This window comes from Phyllostomus hastatus, unplaced genomic scaffold (assembly GCF_019186645.2).
Source record: "Phyllostomus hastatus isolate PE091 unplaced genomic scaffold, TTU_PhHast_1.1 phas_scaffold_177, whole genome shotgun sequence".
In the NCBI taxonomy this organism is placed as follows: Eukaryota; Metazoa; Chordata; class Mammalia; order Chiroptera; family Phyllostomidae; genus Phyllostomus; species Phyllostomus hastatus.
This window is the reverse complement of record NW_025334012.1, coordinates 1,350,869-1,363,088: the sequence shown is the minus strand read 5'-3', so window position 1 is coordinate 1,363,088 and position 12,220 is coordinate 1,350,869. Positions and strand designations below refer to the sequence as shown.

Genomic DNA, 12,220 nt, shown 5'->3' with positions numbered 1-12,220 from the left:
ATGATACATTTTTCTATTGTCTTGTACAAGCCCAATGGACCTTAGCCCTAAAGCCCAGAAGCAAAGATGCAAACAGAAGTCAAGCCTGTTAGCCAGGGATTCTTGAAATCCAAAATAACACTGTTTGCCCAAAGGGCTCAATTTTCCTTGTATAAAGGCTCTCTCCGCACAGGACAAGGCTCAGCACCAGAGTGTTCTCCGACTAGAGGGATATTCCAGGCAACTAACCAGTAATACGCTATTACCTTTTTTCCTCCTAGACTCCTTCCCCCTTCTTGGATCTACCAGAAGTACTCTGAGCTAAACCCTGATTTAGATAGTACATGACACAAAAGGAACTGAGCTAAAACAGCACAACTTAGAAGAAATTAGTCCATGTCTGTATCCGACATAACTAGGTGGAAAGAGGTAGAGCTGGAATATACACAACAGTCAGCCATTCTAGGGCTAGATACAAAATATTTAGCCACATTGTGTTTTAGAACCAAACTTCAACAGTAGGACCTAGCCGCCGCAAACTTCATCACTGAAGCACACAACAAGTTTTAAGATCTCTTACGTAGCATTGAATCAGACTGTTTTTCTCTCAAGAACAACTGAAAAATTAGTTATAATTGTTAGTATTCTTATCAGATTCTCCCTCACTTCATTGCCCAGGCCAAATAAATCAGTCAATTAAGTACTATAGTGGGAGGTGGATACAGAAAACCAGACAAAAATAGTAGAGTCTAGTGGGAGAGCTTTCTGAGGTACTTAAAAAGACAAATGTAAAAGACACACCCCAGAAGACAAAGAACTGGACACACCTAAATCAATGCTACTGCTCCGAAAGGATGCTTGATAGATTCTTTGTCTCAACTCGAGAAGGAGAGAGGTAAAAGGGAGTGCTGACTCAGAAATATAGTCACCCCAGGGGAGGAGGGAAGGTAGGAGACCAGTATAGCCAACTGATTACAATTCAGCATGACTTCACCAGAAGTTCTGGTTCTAATTTTATCTCTAGGTGTTTGCAGACATATTTGGAAAACCCACCAAAGTACAATAATAATGAATGGGTAAAAAGAAAGTCAATGGAGGGGCCCAAAGACTTAAGCTGAATGAATACTCAATGGCTGGAAAAGCATGAATCTGTTTTGCTATTTAACTTCCCATATACCCCTTTCTCACCAAATCATATCCAAAGCTGAAAGAACTGAGGGAAGGGGAGGCAGAGAAATGAATGCGTTTGGGAAAGGTTTAGCTACATTCCACTAGACAACATCCCGCACAGACTTAAGAGTGCCTGAGAATCCAATCCCACTGCGTGACAGTTGCTGGAACTCGGCTAACACACATCCAGTCCCTCTGCCACCCACCATCCCCCACCCGCCACACTCTGAAAAAGCCACACTCTGAAAAGAAGCGTAATTGAGATAGCTTGATGAAGGCACCAGCTGTTTCCACCACTCTCCCTCCCCCCAACTCCAGAGAACACAGTTCAAACTCACATCAAACACTTAATACAATTGACAGGCCAGTAGGAAGGAGAAGCCTGGACTAAAATAGCAGGAAGAGTGCCAACTGGTCCCACTTAGAAGGAATGCTTTCTTGGCTCAATTTAAAAATAAGAAACCTTTGTCACCCACTCCCCTCTGCTCAATTATGTTCTCCTTTCCACAACCTATCTCTCAGTGTCAAAAGGATCTCAGTTTCTTCTCTACAACTCCTTGATCTATTTTCAAATGTCAGAAAATACAGGGGAGGTATAAGGTTGAATGTAAAATAATATCTGGTAGATTGGAAGGCTTCCTGGACTGTGAGGGCAAGGAGACGGGACATAGCACCCTTCTCCGCATTTCAAGTAAGGAAAGAAGGGAGGGAACATTATGTTTCCGCACTAGTAACCTGATTTCTCAAGGCATGGGTGGCCATTAAAAGTATTAACATGATCAGCGCCTCCCCCATCCATATTCTAAGTTGACCAGAGTTAGCCAAGGAGGAAGGGAAGGAAGCCAGCACTTCCTTTTCAGACAGGAAGTAACATTAGCCCTTCCTGCCAAGTTTTAAACAAATCGTCCGGTTGAGTTTCAATGTTAACATCCTCTCCTGAATTTATTCCACAATTTTAAAATGGAGAGGGCAAGTCCTCCATAACATGCTAAGTGCTAGCATAACCCCCAAATCAGGTGTGATCTGTGATTACAAAACAATACAGGATACCATGACAGAAAACTTGAAATTACCCATCTGTTGTTCATCACGCCCACTACCATGAGCCAGTCTTCACTACTTCGCACACTAATTAAATGAACATCCACCTGAGAAACTACATAATATGTAACTTAACTCAAACGTTCAGGTTTTGTAGTCCTCAAATCTGAATGATCAGGCTCACCTGGAACACTTTTTTTAAAACATAGTCTCCCAAATCTACCTCTCCATCCCCCATACATCAATTTCTGGAGAGAATGCCTAGAAATTCATATTTTTAAAATGTTACCAAAGTGATCCTGATGTAAATGTTGGGAACCACTGTATTGGCCTATCTCTGACAACCCTCTCACCACATTCCTCTTGCAAAAAGGACACAGGGCCCTGACCAGTGCGGCTCAATTGGTTGGATGTCAACCTACAAAGCAAAAGGTTGCTGGTTCAATTCCTGGTCTGGGCACGTGCCTGGGTTTGTGCTCAGTCCCCAGTCCAGGCGCATACGAGAGGCAACTGATCAATGCTTCTCTCTCACATTGATGTTTCTCTTTCTTCTTCCCTCTCCCTCTCTCTAAAAATAAATAAATAAAATCTTTTTTTAAAGGCAGTCGTTATAAAATATATTACTTAGGTCTGCTTTACTGTTCACCAGACAGCTCACGTCATTATTCAATCTGAATAATCATTCAGAGGCACTTTGAAAGCATGGATTTAAATATAAGGATAGATGGAATGACACAATCCTAAATCCTTATATTCTAGACTCAGAATCTAGAAAGAATTGTCTCCCTTCCTTGGAATCCCGAGTTGCTACACTGGAGGATATCCTTATTTACAGTGCAGATTGGACAACAGGATTATTTTTAAAACAATTCATTTTAACTTTCCTGCAGGGAACAAAGAGCTATCCCACGTTTTCAAAGACTGGTCTGGTACTCCATCCCAAAAGTGCCAAAGTCCTAAATCCCTAGATAACTCTAGCCCAGTTGGCAATATAATAGAAATAACCAAAATCTCTGAATCCAAGTGTTACCTCTGACGCATATCCAAGCAAGTCACTTCAAATTCTGGTTTAAGTAAGAGGAAGAGTAGCAAACTGTTTTTAGAAAAAAACATAAAGAGAAATATTTCCACAAGGTAGCATGTAGTCACTAAAGATTTAGAAAAGAAGAATGGCATTGGAAGAGATACCTTCAAGACAACTATAAACATCTATAACTATTAAGGTAATACATACCAAGCAGTTATTTTATTTTTTTAAAGATTTCATTTATTTCTTTTTAGAAATGGGAAGGGAGAAAGAGAGGGAAAAAAATACCAATGTGTGGTTGTCTCTCATGCACCCCCCACTGGGGACCTGGCCGCAACCCAGGCATGTGCCCTGAACGGGATTCAAACCAGCAACCCTTTGATTCAGGCCAGCGCTCAATCCACTGAGCCACACCAGCCTTGGCTCAAGCAGTTATTTTAAAGCAACTTCAAAATGTGAGAGAATCTGTGATTGCCTAGAATATTTCCTATGAAAGATGATAACAGTTACCTGACCAAAGGAAAAGGGGAAAAAAGTTACATGACTGAAGTCATCTCCAAAGGATGATATTAAGCAACAGGATGACAACTAGATAGGTATAATTAAAAGGAAGAACAGAGGATAACCAAGTCAAGTTCCAGGGCTAAACTCCAAATGAGAGACAGACAGATAGACAGACAGACAGACAGACTCCTTCACTGAGGGACAGACTAGCTAAACCAGAAATCCAGAGAAGGGAAAATAAGAATGCATGATTCAAGACATAAGTACTCTGTTAATCAAAAATCTTTAATTTTCCATAAGGGGTTACCACAGAACATTACTAGTTGCTTCTTCCTCAATCCTACCAAAGTCGATGAGGCCAAGTACTTCAGTATATGCTTTAATAACCCTTACTGCTTAAATATACACATGTAAAAGGAAAGCAGATATACAGTTACCAGGAATGATTATCTCCCCCAATATTCAAGACAGAAATATGGATATGGTGACCTATAAAGTAGTCCCTGAAAGCCATTAAATCCCAATGATTAGAGCTTTGGGGAACCAGGAATTTTTGTCAAATAAGCAAAGAAAAAGCAGCATATACGTAAGGCAAGCATAGTATTTGGTCAAAAGCACATAAACCAAACCAACAAGTATACTCAAAAGGAAACTGTACCAGGTCTAGATTGTTACTTCTCCTGTTCACAGAAGATTGACCATGTAGATAAGAAGATGGAGAAATACATTTCTTTAGGGAAGAAAATTTTGATCTCACTTCCCAAATACATACAAACTTATTCTAAGTAATTGCCCTACTATTATTCTCCAAGACAAAGGTCATTAACCTATGCAAAATCTGCTCCTCTGCAAATTATTTGCTGACTATATTCACATGAACTTCTGCAGTGGAACCAAGATGGAAGCTAGGTCAGGTGTTAACTCCTTACAAATACACAAAAATTGTTAATAGCTATTGTCTACGGGGTCTGAAGTGATGAGACAAGGTCATCATTTCTTTGTACTGTACAGTGCATGACAAGTTCCTACATTATCCTCCCCTTCTCCCCAACACACATCCATTGGACCTCTCTGAAAAGGTCCACTTCCCACATCTCTCTTGTTCACTGGTAACCACCAGCCTCAGGGCCTTTGCATTTTCTATTCACATCTACATGACTCCACCCTAATTTCTTTGAGGTCTCTCTCAAATATACCTTTAAGTGAAACCTCCCCTGACCACTCTATTAAAAAAACCTCACTTCCCCTCTTTGCACTTATTCACCATCCTATGTATTCTGCTTTATTTTTCTCAATAGTATCACACTCTAACATATTATGTATTTATTGCTTATTTATTTATCTGTCTCTTTCAATTAGAATGTTAAGCTCTGTGAGGTCTATTTGGTATATACCATTTATTTCCAGTGCATGGCATACAGCAGACTCTCAAATTTCTTTTGAATGAATGAAGACATTTTACTTTTTCAATGAAAACAAAAAGTTAAATTTTAGAAAAATAAATAAATTTTGCTTCATTTTTGTTTTTATACTTTTTTTTTCCAATTGTTTTTCTTAGGCCCGTCAATTAGGGTCTCCTGTAGCCTCACCTGCAGGTTTGGCTGACCTTCGGGAGCGCGGACATTCAAACAGCCAACTCTGCCCTGATTTAACAAAATAGTCCATGGAGAGAGAACAGCAGAAGGGTTATAGAACTCCCATTCCAACAAAGACACAGTGGAAAGAAATCAGATTGGCACCAACTTCTCCTTTAAAATAGACTACTCTATTTTAAAAGTGTGCTGAATATACACCAGTTACTTTATTTCAATGAGATTTAGTTCACTTGCAATGAACTGTAGGTGCTTTGATAAAGGTATTGAAAAGTTGACCTAGTTTCTATAACAATGTCCTATGTCCAAAACCATCAGAATATATTTTGATTTCTTAAAATATATGCTCCCTAAAACAAAAATCTTTCCACTCCTCAAAAAGAACTTTCAATGTGCTACTGTACCACAATATAGAACAACATGGGAAACACACACAAAACTGATATTTATTGTGGGAAAAGTAAATTTCACTTGTTCTACTGTTAAATGAACCAAAATGAGTAATTAATTAGCAAATGTGGATGAGGTCTGAATCTGAATCTGAATTACTAAAATCCCATATCAAAATCTGAATTACTAAAAGGGATCAATTTTCTTGGATCGCAACAATTAATCCTAATTTAGATCTAACTGAAACAAACCAGAAGCGGTATCCCAACACTTGTACCTTTAGCACATGAGTACAATTTATTCTACAGTAAAAATCAGAAACTTTTTCCATATTGTTAGTGAGGCAAAGCAACAGTCAAAAGACCAATAGCCTAAAGGGAAAAAAAAAGATAGGGCAGGCAAAGGGAGACACCAGAGAACAGAACAGCAAACAGAAACAGCAAATGTAGGAAACTCAGTAGAGAGACTATGTGGGTTTTAAAATGTGGAGAGCTGGGTGAGGGAGTTATGACAGGAAGCTATGAAGTACCAACAGAAATTAGTTTAAATACTATTCAAAACACTAATTTCATGAGTTACTTAGTATACGGGAAAGGAAAAACAGAAGGGATGGAAGAAACCTAGAAGTTTCCAAGCAAGGGTGCATCTAACACATATGTATTTCCCAGAGGTCATGTTTGGCTTTTCCATACGTAAAAGCAGACCTCTTTCTTAGAAGCACACTTCTCACAGGAAGCACTGATGAACTAAAAATTTCTATATGTCTCAGTTTTGCAAATGTCCACAAACAAGGATTGAAACAGAGAATGTTTCCTGAACATAAAAGAGGAAGGTTTATTTCAAGAAAAGGAATAGTGAAAGCCTGTCTTCATTTCTGTATAATTGTTTCCTGTACAACCACTCATAATGGAATGTTATCCTACAAAATCCTGGTTGGACAAGTGAGACTTCGAGCTAAAAAATCTGGTTCAAGGTCGGAAGTAATAAACCTAAACTAAGCTTTTTCAATCAATTCTCTGCCAAAATTAAAGTTTACCCAGGGATGCTAGAGTTCTGTCTCTTATAGATACAAAAAAATGAGGGAAACTTGTTTTCTTTGTTTTTTCTTTCCTAAAGCATCTAAGCCTCTCAAGAAATTACTGTAAGATACTCAAGCTTTGCCACCTATTTCTCTTGCCCCACTCACATCTCACTTTACTTTATTAAAGGTTATCCATCCATCCCCCCAGCACCCTTCTTCTGGGTAACCACATCCACGCAACTCCCCAAACGTACCTATTACTAAAGATACTTTTTCCCCATTAAAAAAAGCTAGCTTATCCATCCAGGAAGCCCATTTATTCTATCACATACTTGTCGCAATAATCCTATGAAATGGTTAAAATTATTGTCCTCATTTTACAGACAAGGAGACTAAGGCCTAGAGCAATTAAACAATTTACACAAAGTTACACAGCTAGTAAGTGGCAGAGCAAGATTTGAACACCAGCAGTCTGGCTCCAGCATCCATGCTCTTAACACTGTGCTATGCTGCCTTGCCTCTCCACATTTATGGAACTCCCAGATTGGAAAGTTCCTGTTTGGTCAGCATATTGATCAAAAAATAAAGAATAAAGCATTTGTGGCAAATGTTAACAATTGGTGTCTATGTGAATATAAGTGTACAGGAGTTATGTGCTATTCTTGCAACTTTCCTGTAAGTTTGAAATTCTTTTCAAAATAAAAAGTTAAAAGTTGCTTTTATCATTATACATTATATCATGAGACATGTTTCGTGAAAGTAGTGACCACATTACCTGTTGGCCAGCAACGGCAGCTTTAGAAAAAGAAAACTCTGGATCCTTAGTGTCCCCACTACATGCCTGATCTAAACTGCCCACACCTCTGGAGTCAGACTGAAGCACTCACTGGAGAAGTGGCCCTAAAAATGGGGAACACTGTACCTGAACCGGAATTGTAAATGTGGGCCGTGTTCTCAATGATTAGTATGTTATAGTCAACAACATGCAATTCCAAGTTGAATTAGGGGGGGAAATTACTTCCAAAAGTACATTATACAATGTGAATGAATACAAATCAATCAATATTCTTCTTTCTCCCCTTATTAGCTCTAACCAGAACAGCTGTTCTTCTGTCCATACAATCTCCCTGCCAGGCTACGTCAATGTTCTCTACTGCAAACCTTGAAGGCAGCTGCATTTAGGCAGAGCAATCCCTATTTCAGCTCCTAATGGCATTTAACCCCTTTTGAGAGGGAAGAGAACATGAAATCACATACTGATTAACTACAATTCATTCCTTTAAGCAAGTTCCTTGTTATTATTCTAAATTATCCATGAAAATGTGGGTTCTTAAACTCATAAAACTTCCCAATACAATTTGTGAACAAAATCTCCTGAAGGTTCACGGTGGAAGCAGTGACAAAACATAATGATATCTGAACACACTTTTGTTCAAACACTGATGTTCAAACTATTACCCCAAGGTTTTTATGTTTTTATTAACAAGTATAAAAACCATTCACTTCTGACATGGCTCAAAGCAATACTTCCCTGGTGCCACCCTAAAATGTTCTGGGTAACAAGTTCCTCTCCCCTAGTTCCTCTCCACTCAGTGGTTGAAGTTAACAGCTGCTTATGTTATGAAATGAACTGATGAGGACCCTTACTTTTTTATACTATTCTTTGAAATGCTTGCCCAGAAAATAAATAAGATTAAAGAAATATTAAAATTTTAAGTCTTCAGTATGTCAAGAAACTTTACTTAAAAATGCGTCAAAATTTCCTTAAAGTGTCAAAGGTGGAAACTATAGACTACAGTAAAAGTTTCAAAATTACATTGCAATTTTATTAATCTAGGTGGTATTGCTTCCTATCTCAACTTCCTTTCAGCCTCCCCCAGAAAGGTCCCTCAATCATTCCATCAAGTGCCTATTTAAACAAGGCTTACTGAGCAGCACCTCGGTATATATCAGACACTAAGACAGTTGTGAAGAAGAGAATACAGAAATAAGCTAGTACCTACACTCAAGCAGCTCACAGTCTAGAGGGGAAGACAAAAATAAACAATTTTAATACAGTGTGATAAACATTTGAACTAATTGCTATGGCCCTCTGCCCTGCAAATTGGCAATATCATTTTAAACCACATGCCTGAAAATTCTCTAGAAGAAGTAATTTCACTGGTAATCAAAAGCAAGGACTGACCCTCTGCAAGATGAAACACCTTTCCTTCTAGCAAGGGCTTATTTTAGTTTTGGCTCTTTTTCCTATTCTCTCTGGAAAATGGAAGTGTATTAGTGATTAAGCCCATAGACTTTGTAGAAAGTCAGTCCAGTGTTTAATTCTGGCCTTGGCCACTTACAGACAGTGAGATTTTCAACAAACCTCAGCTTCTCTGAAGCTCAAATTCCTTAAAACACATAAAAACAAAGCAAAAAAAAACAGTTGTTTGTGGGAAATTAAGTAGCACACAGAGGGGGAAAGAAGAGGGAAAGGGGCTGGCAGTTAGTAACAGGACCATCAGATACCAAAATAGAAAGCAATAAATTACACAGAGTTAATCATTGTGTTATTCATTTGAATAGTGATGTTTGCTTAATTTATTTGCATCCATCCATAGAGAGCAACTACCTCATAAACCTAAGGGTGAATTTCAATTACTGGGAGTTTTTTTTTTAATTTCCAACGGTCTCAATCTTTATACTAGCTGAAAGAACATGTTCTAGCCCCTCTTGACTCCCCATAATTGAAAACCCTAAGAAAAGCACTGGAACTCTAACCACCCACAAGAGACCCCCACCTGGAGCACGGACCATACCTTAGTCATGTAACAAAGAAACCAACAGTATACCGGAGTCAAACAAGGAGAGAAAAATCTGCACAACTTATACTTGCTTGTCATTTTTTTATCTTAAAACCAAAATGAGGAGTAAAACAAAAATTAAGAGATTTACTTATATGCACCCCTTATATTTCCTGAACTAGAACTAGCAGAGGTGAGGTAAAAGACAATCTTCCATTTGATCATCCGAAAGGCTCTATAGTACATACCAGTCAAAACAATGCTTCAGTTCGTGGAAACAGTCCTGGACTAGGATGCTCGCTGCAGCTACACAAAGCCCAGTATTTAAATCTGGACCCAACTCACCACCATCCAGTCATCCAGAACCTATTTTCAAACTGCCTTTGTACTCCTTCAGATTCCCTCATCCCTCCCCCTAAAGGTTGAATGGAAAACCGACACTCTGGCAGCAACATGACCAACCCTTCAAAGATGCACCAAGAAACCTCCTTAGGCTGGAGTCAAGACAGAAAGAGCATTTGAAAGAAAAATCGGAAAATATTAAATAAGAACTACCGCTCAACAGACTCTAGTACACATTGTCTCTTTTCTTTTTAACTGCACTTGCTATAATCATGACATCCAGACATTAAAAATCTTACTGCAGCCCTTGCACAGATTGTATTAAAAGGAGAAACAAAGTTGTTTCCTATGAAGCCACAACCTCATAAGGATGAAATCATCCTGCAAAATGTACACTCTCACTTCTAGAAAAGAAATACAAGGAAGTGTTCTAGTCTGAAAAGAATTGAGTGGGGGAAGCACAAAAGTCAGAGATAACAGACACATATCACTTTAAAGCTAATAAGCAGCTTACATATTAAGGCCCATCTTGTTACAAGTAGGGCAGCATCTAATCCAGCTATAATTTTCAGACTGATTCGCATTTTCAAAAGGAGAAGGAAGAGAATACCAGTTTTCAACTACTGATGAGTTGGCTATATAATTATCTAGAATCGGTATTTCTGCAAGAATGTATTTGCAAGAACACCACAGATCTTAAGATTAAATGTAAGATAATGAAAGCACAGTCATGGGCCTTCAGCTCTTACAGATTTCTGATTTCACAGCAAACAAAAACCTCACCTCCAAAAAAGAACTTTCAGTTTGGTTTAAAATAAGAATTCCCCTTGTGCTCTCTCAAATGCATTCTGAACACTAAAGTTTGTATAAGTGTTTTCTCTTAGCCTAACCTTATTTAATCCATGGTCCTTTAAGACAGTACAAAACTGCACATTTTTCCAGGTGTGTTGCCACTTTACTCAGGTGAACTAAACAGCATGATTAGAATTTCCTTATCCCTTTCATAAACCAAACGTTATCGTATTTACAGTCTGAACATACAACTCCACAAATCTCTGCCATCAAAGGTAGTTTTAGAAGAAAAGGAGATTACAATTCAGCTAACATGGACCCATCTGTTTTCTCTTATAAGGCAAAGCAGGGAGGCAACGTCTAGCAGGAGAATGAGGCTCCCACCCACCACACCTGGAAAGTAAAAGAGGGACCCACCCAGGAATAGCAGGGCTGAAAGCCATCTGGGCGGTTCAAACTCTCCGAGGGGGAAAAACACCACCATTTAAGCTGCAAAGCTCCCTGCAACTTTCCACTTCCACAAATCTAATGATAAAAGGAGGGATAAAAGTTTCGAAACACATTAAGAACCATATGTATAACCAGCTTTCTACCCGGACAAATTCCTTTCCCAACCCACACACAACATGCCAAAAAAAACCCAACCTTTGGTTTGGGCTCTGAAAATACAAGTTTGTTAGTTTAACACACAAAAAAGTATAAAATCAAGTAACACTCCAAAACGTAAATTTATGGAATTGCTCTTACCCCTCTAAATCTATTCATCTCCCTCTGTTAGAGAGATCTAGAAGTTTGTTTCTGGGTCTTGAATATTTTACCTTTTTTTAATACAATAAAATTCCCCGAAGTAAGTAGAAAGGAAAATTAGTAATTGCTTAAAAGTCACCCGTCAGCATAGCAGTCTCTCTCATTTTTAAATTCCCTCTGGTTACCGTAAGACAAAAATTCGACTTGGCTTATCCTCCTTTACCCGTCTGAATATACACATTTTTTTAAAAGGCACACACCTCAAATGTGGACTTGTAAAAACCAGTCCTTTCAGAAAGAAACCCAAGGCTTCGTCAATGTGTCGAGAAAGACAAATCCAGCAAGGCAGTTGATTTTTTCGCCACCTCTTCCTCCTTTCAGGATCTTTCCTGGTCTTCTTTCTCTCTCTCCCTCTTTTTTTTCTCTCAGATCCAACACCTAAAATGGAAGTTGCACCCAGCCAAAGGCTAGGGAGCCTGGGTGGTGACAAACTGATCTGGCAGCCCTACCCCCTCGCTTTCCTAAGTGATGTCAGCCCCTGAGAACTTCCAATAGGAGCCAGGCATAAATCAGGGAGCTGATTTTATCCAATAGGAAACTTTATTATAGGAAATTAAAAAAAAAAAAGGAGAGAGAGGAGGAGAGAGACAGAGGGAAGTTTTATATATATATTAATATTTAAAGTGGAGACGGTACAATCTCTGAGGAATTACTGCAGAGCTCCAGGGGGCCCAAAGGAACAGGGCTTTTTAGAATGACATGCCGGAGAGTCGGTTCTCTTGATGGTGGGGTTCTTGTTCCCTCTCCTTTCCAGGTGGGGAAAGAGAAAAGA

The 12,220-nt window shown here is 38.8% G+C and overlaps 1 protein-coding gene across 9 annotated transcripts in view; it reads right to left on the bottom strand.

Annotated features, from left to right (window-relative positions):
• The window catches only part of CTNND1 (catenin delta 1), a 48,393-nt gene extending 36,511 nt beyond the window's left edge, over nt 1–11,882 (bottom strand). For all 9 annotated transcript variants that reach the window (XM_045858406.1, XM_045858405.1, XM_045858408.1 and 6 more), the window contains exon 1: nt 11,649–11,882. The gene's annotated coding sequence lies outside the window, so the exon portion shown is untranslated. The remainder of the gene's footprint in view (nt 1–11,648) is intronic.
• Nucleotides 11,883–12,220: the final 338 nt, after the last annotated feature.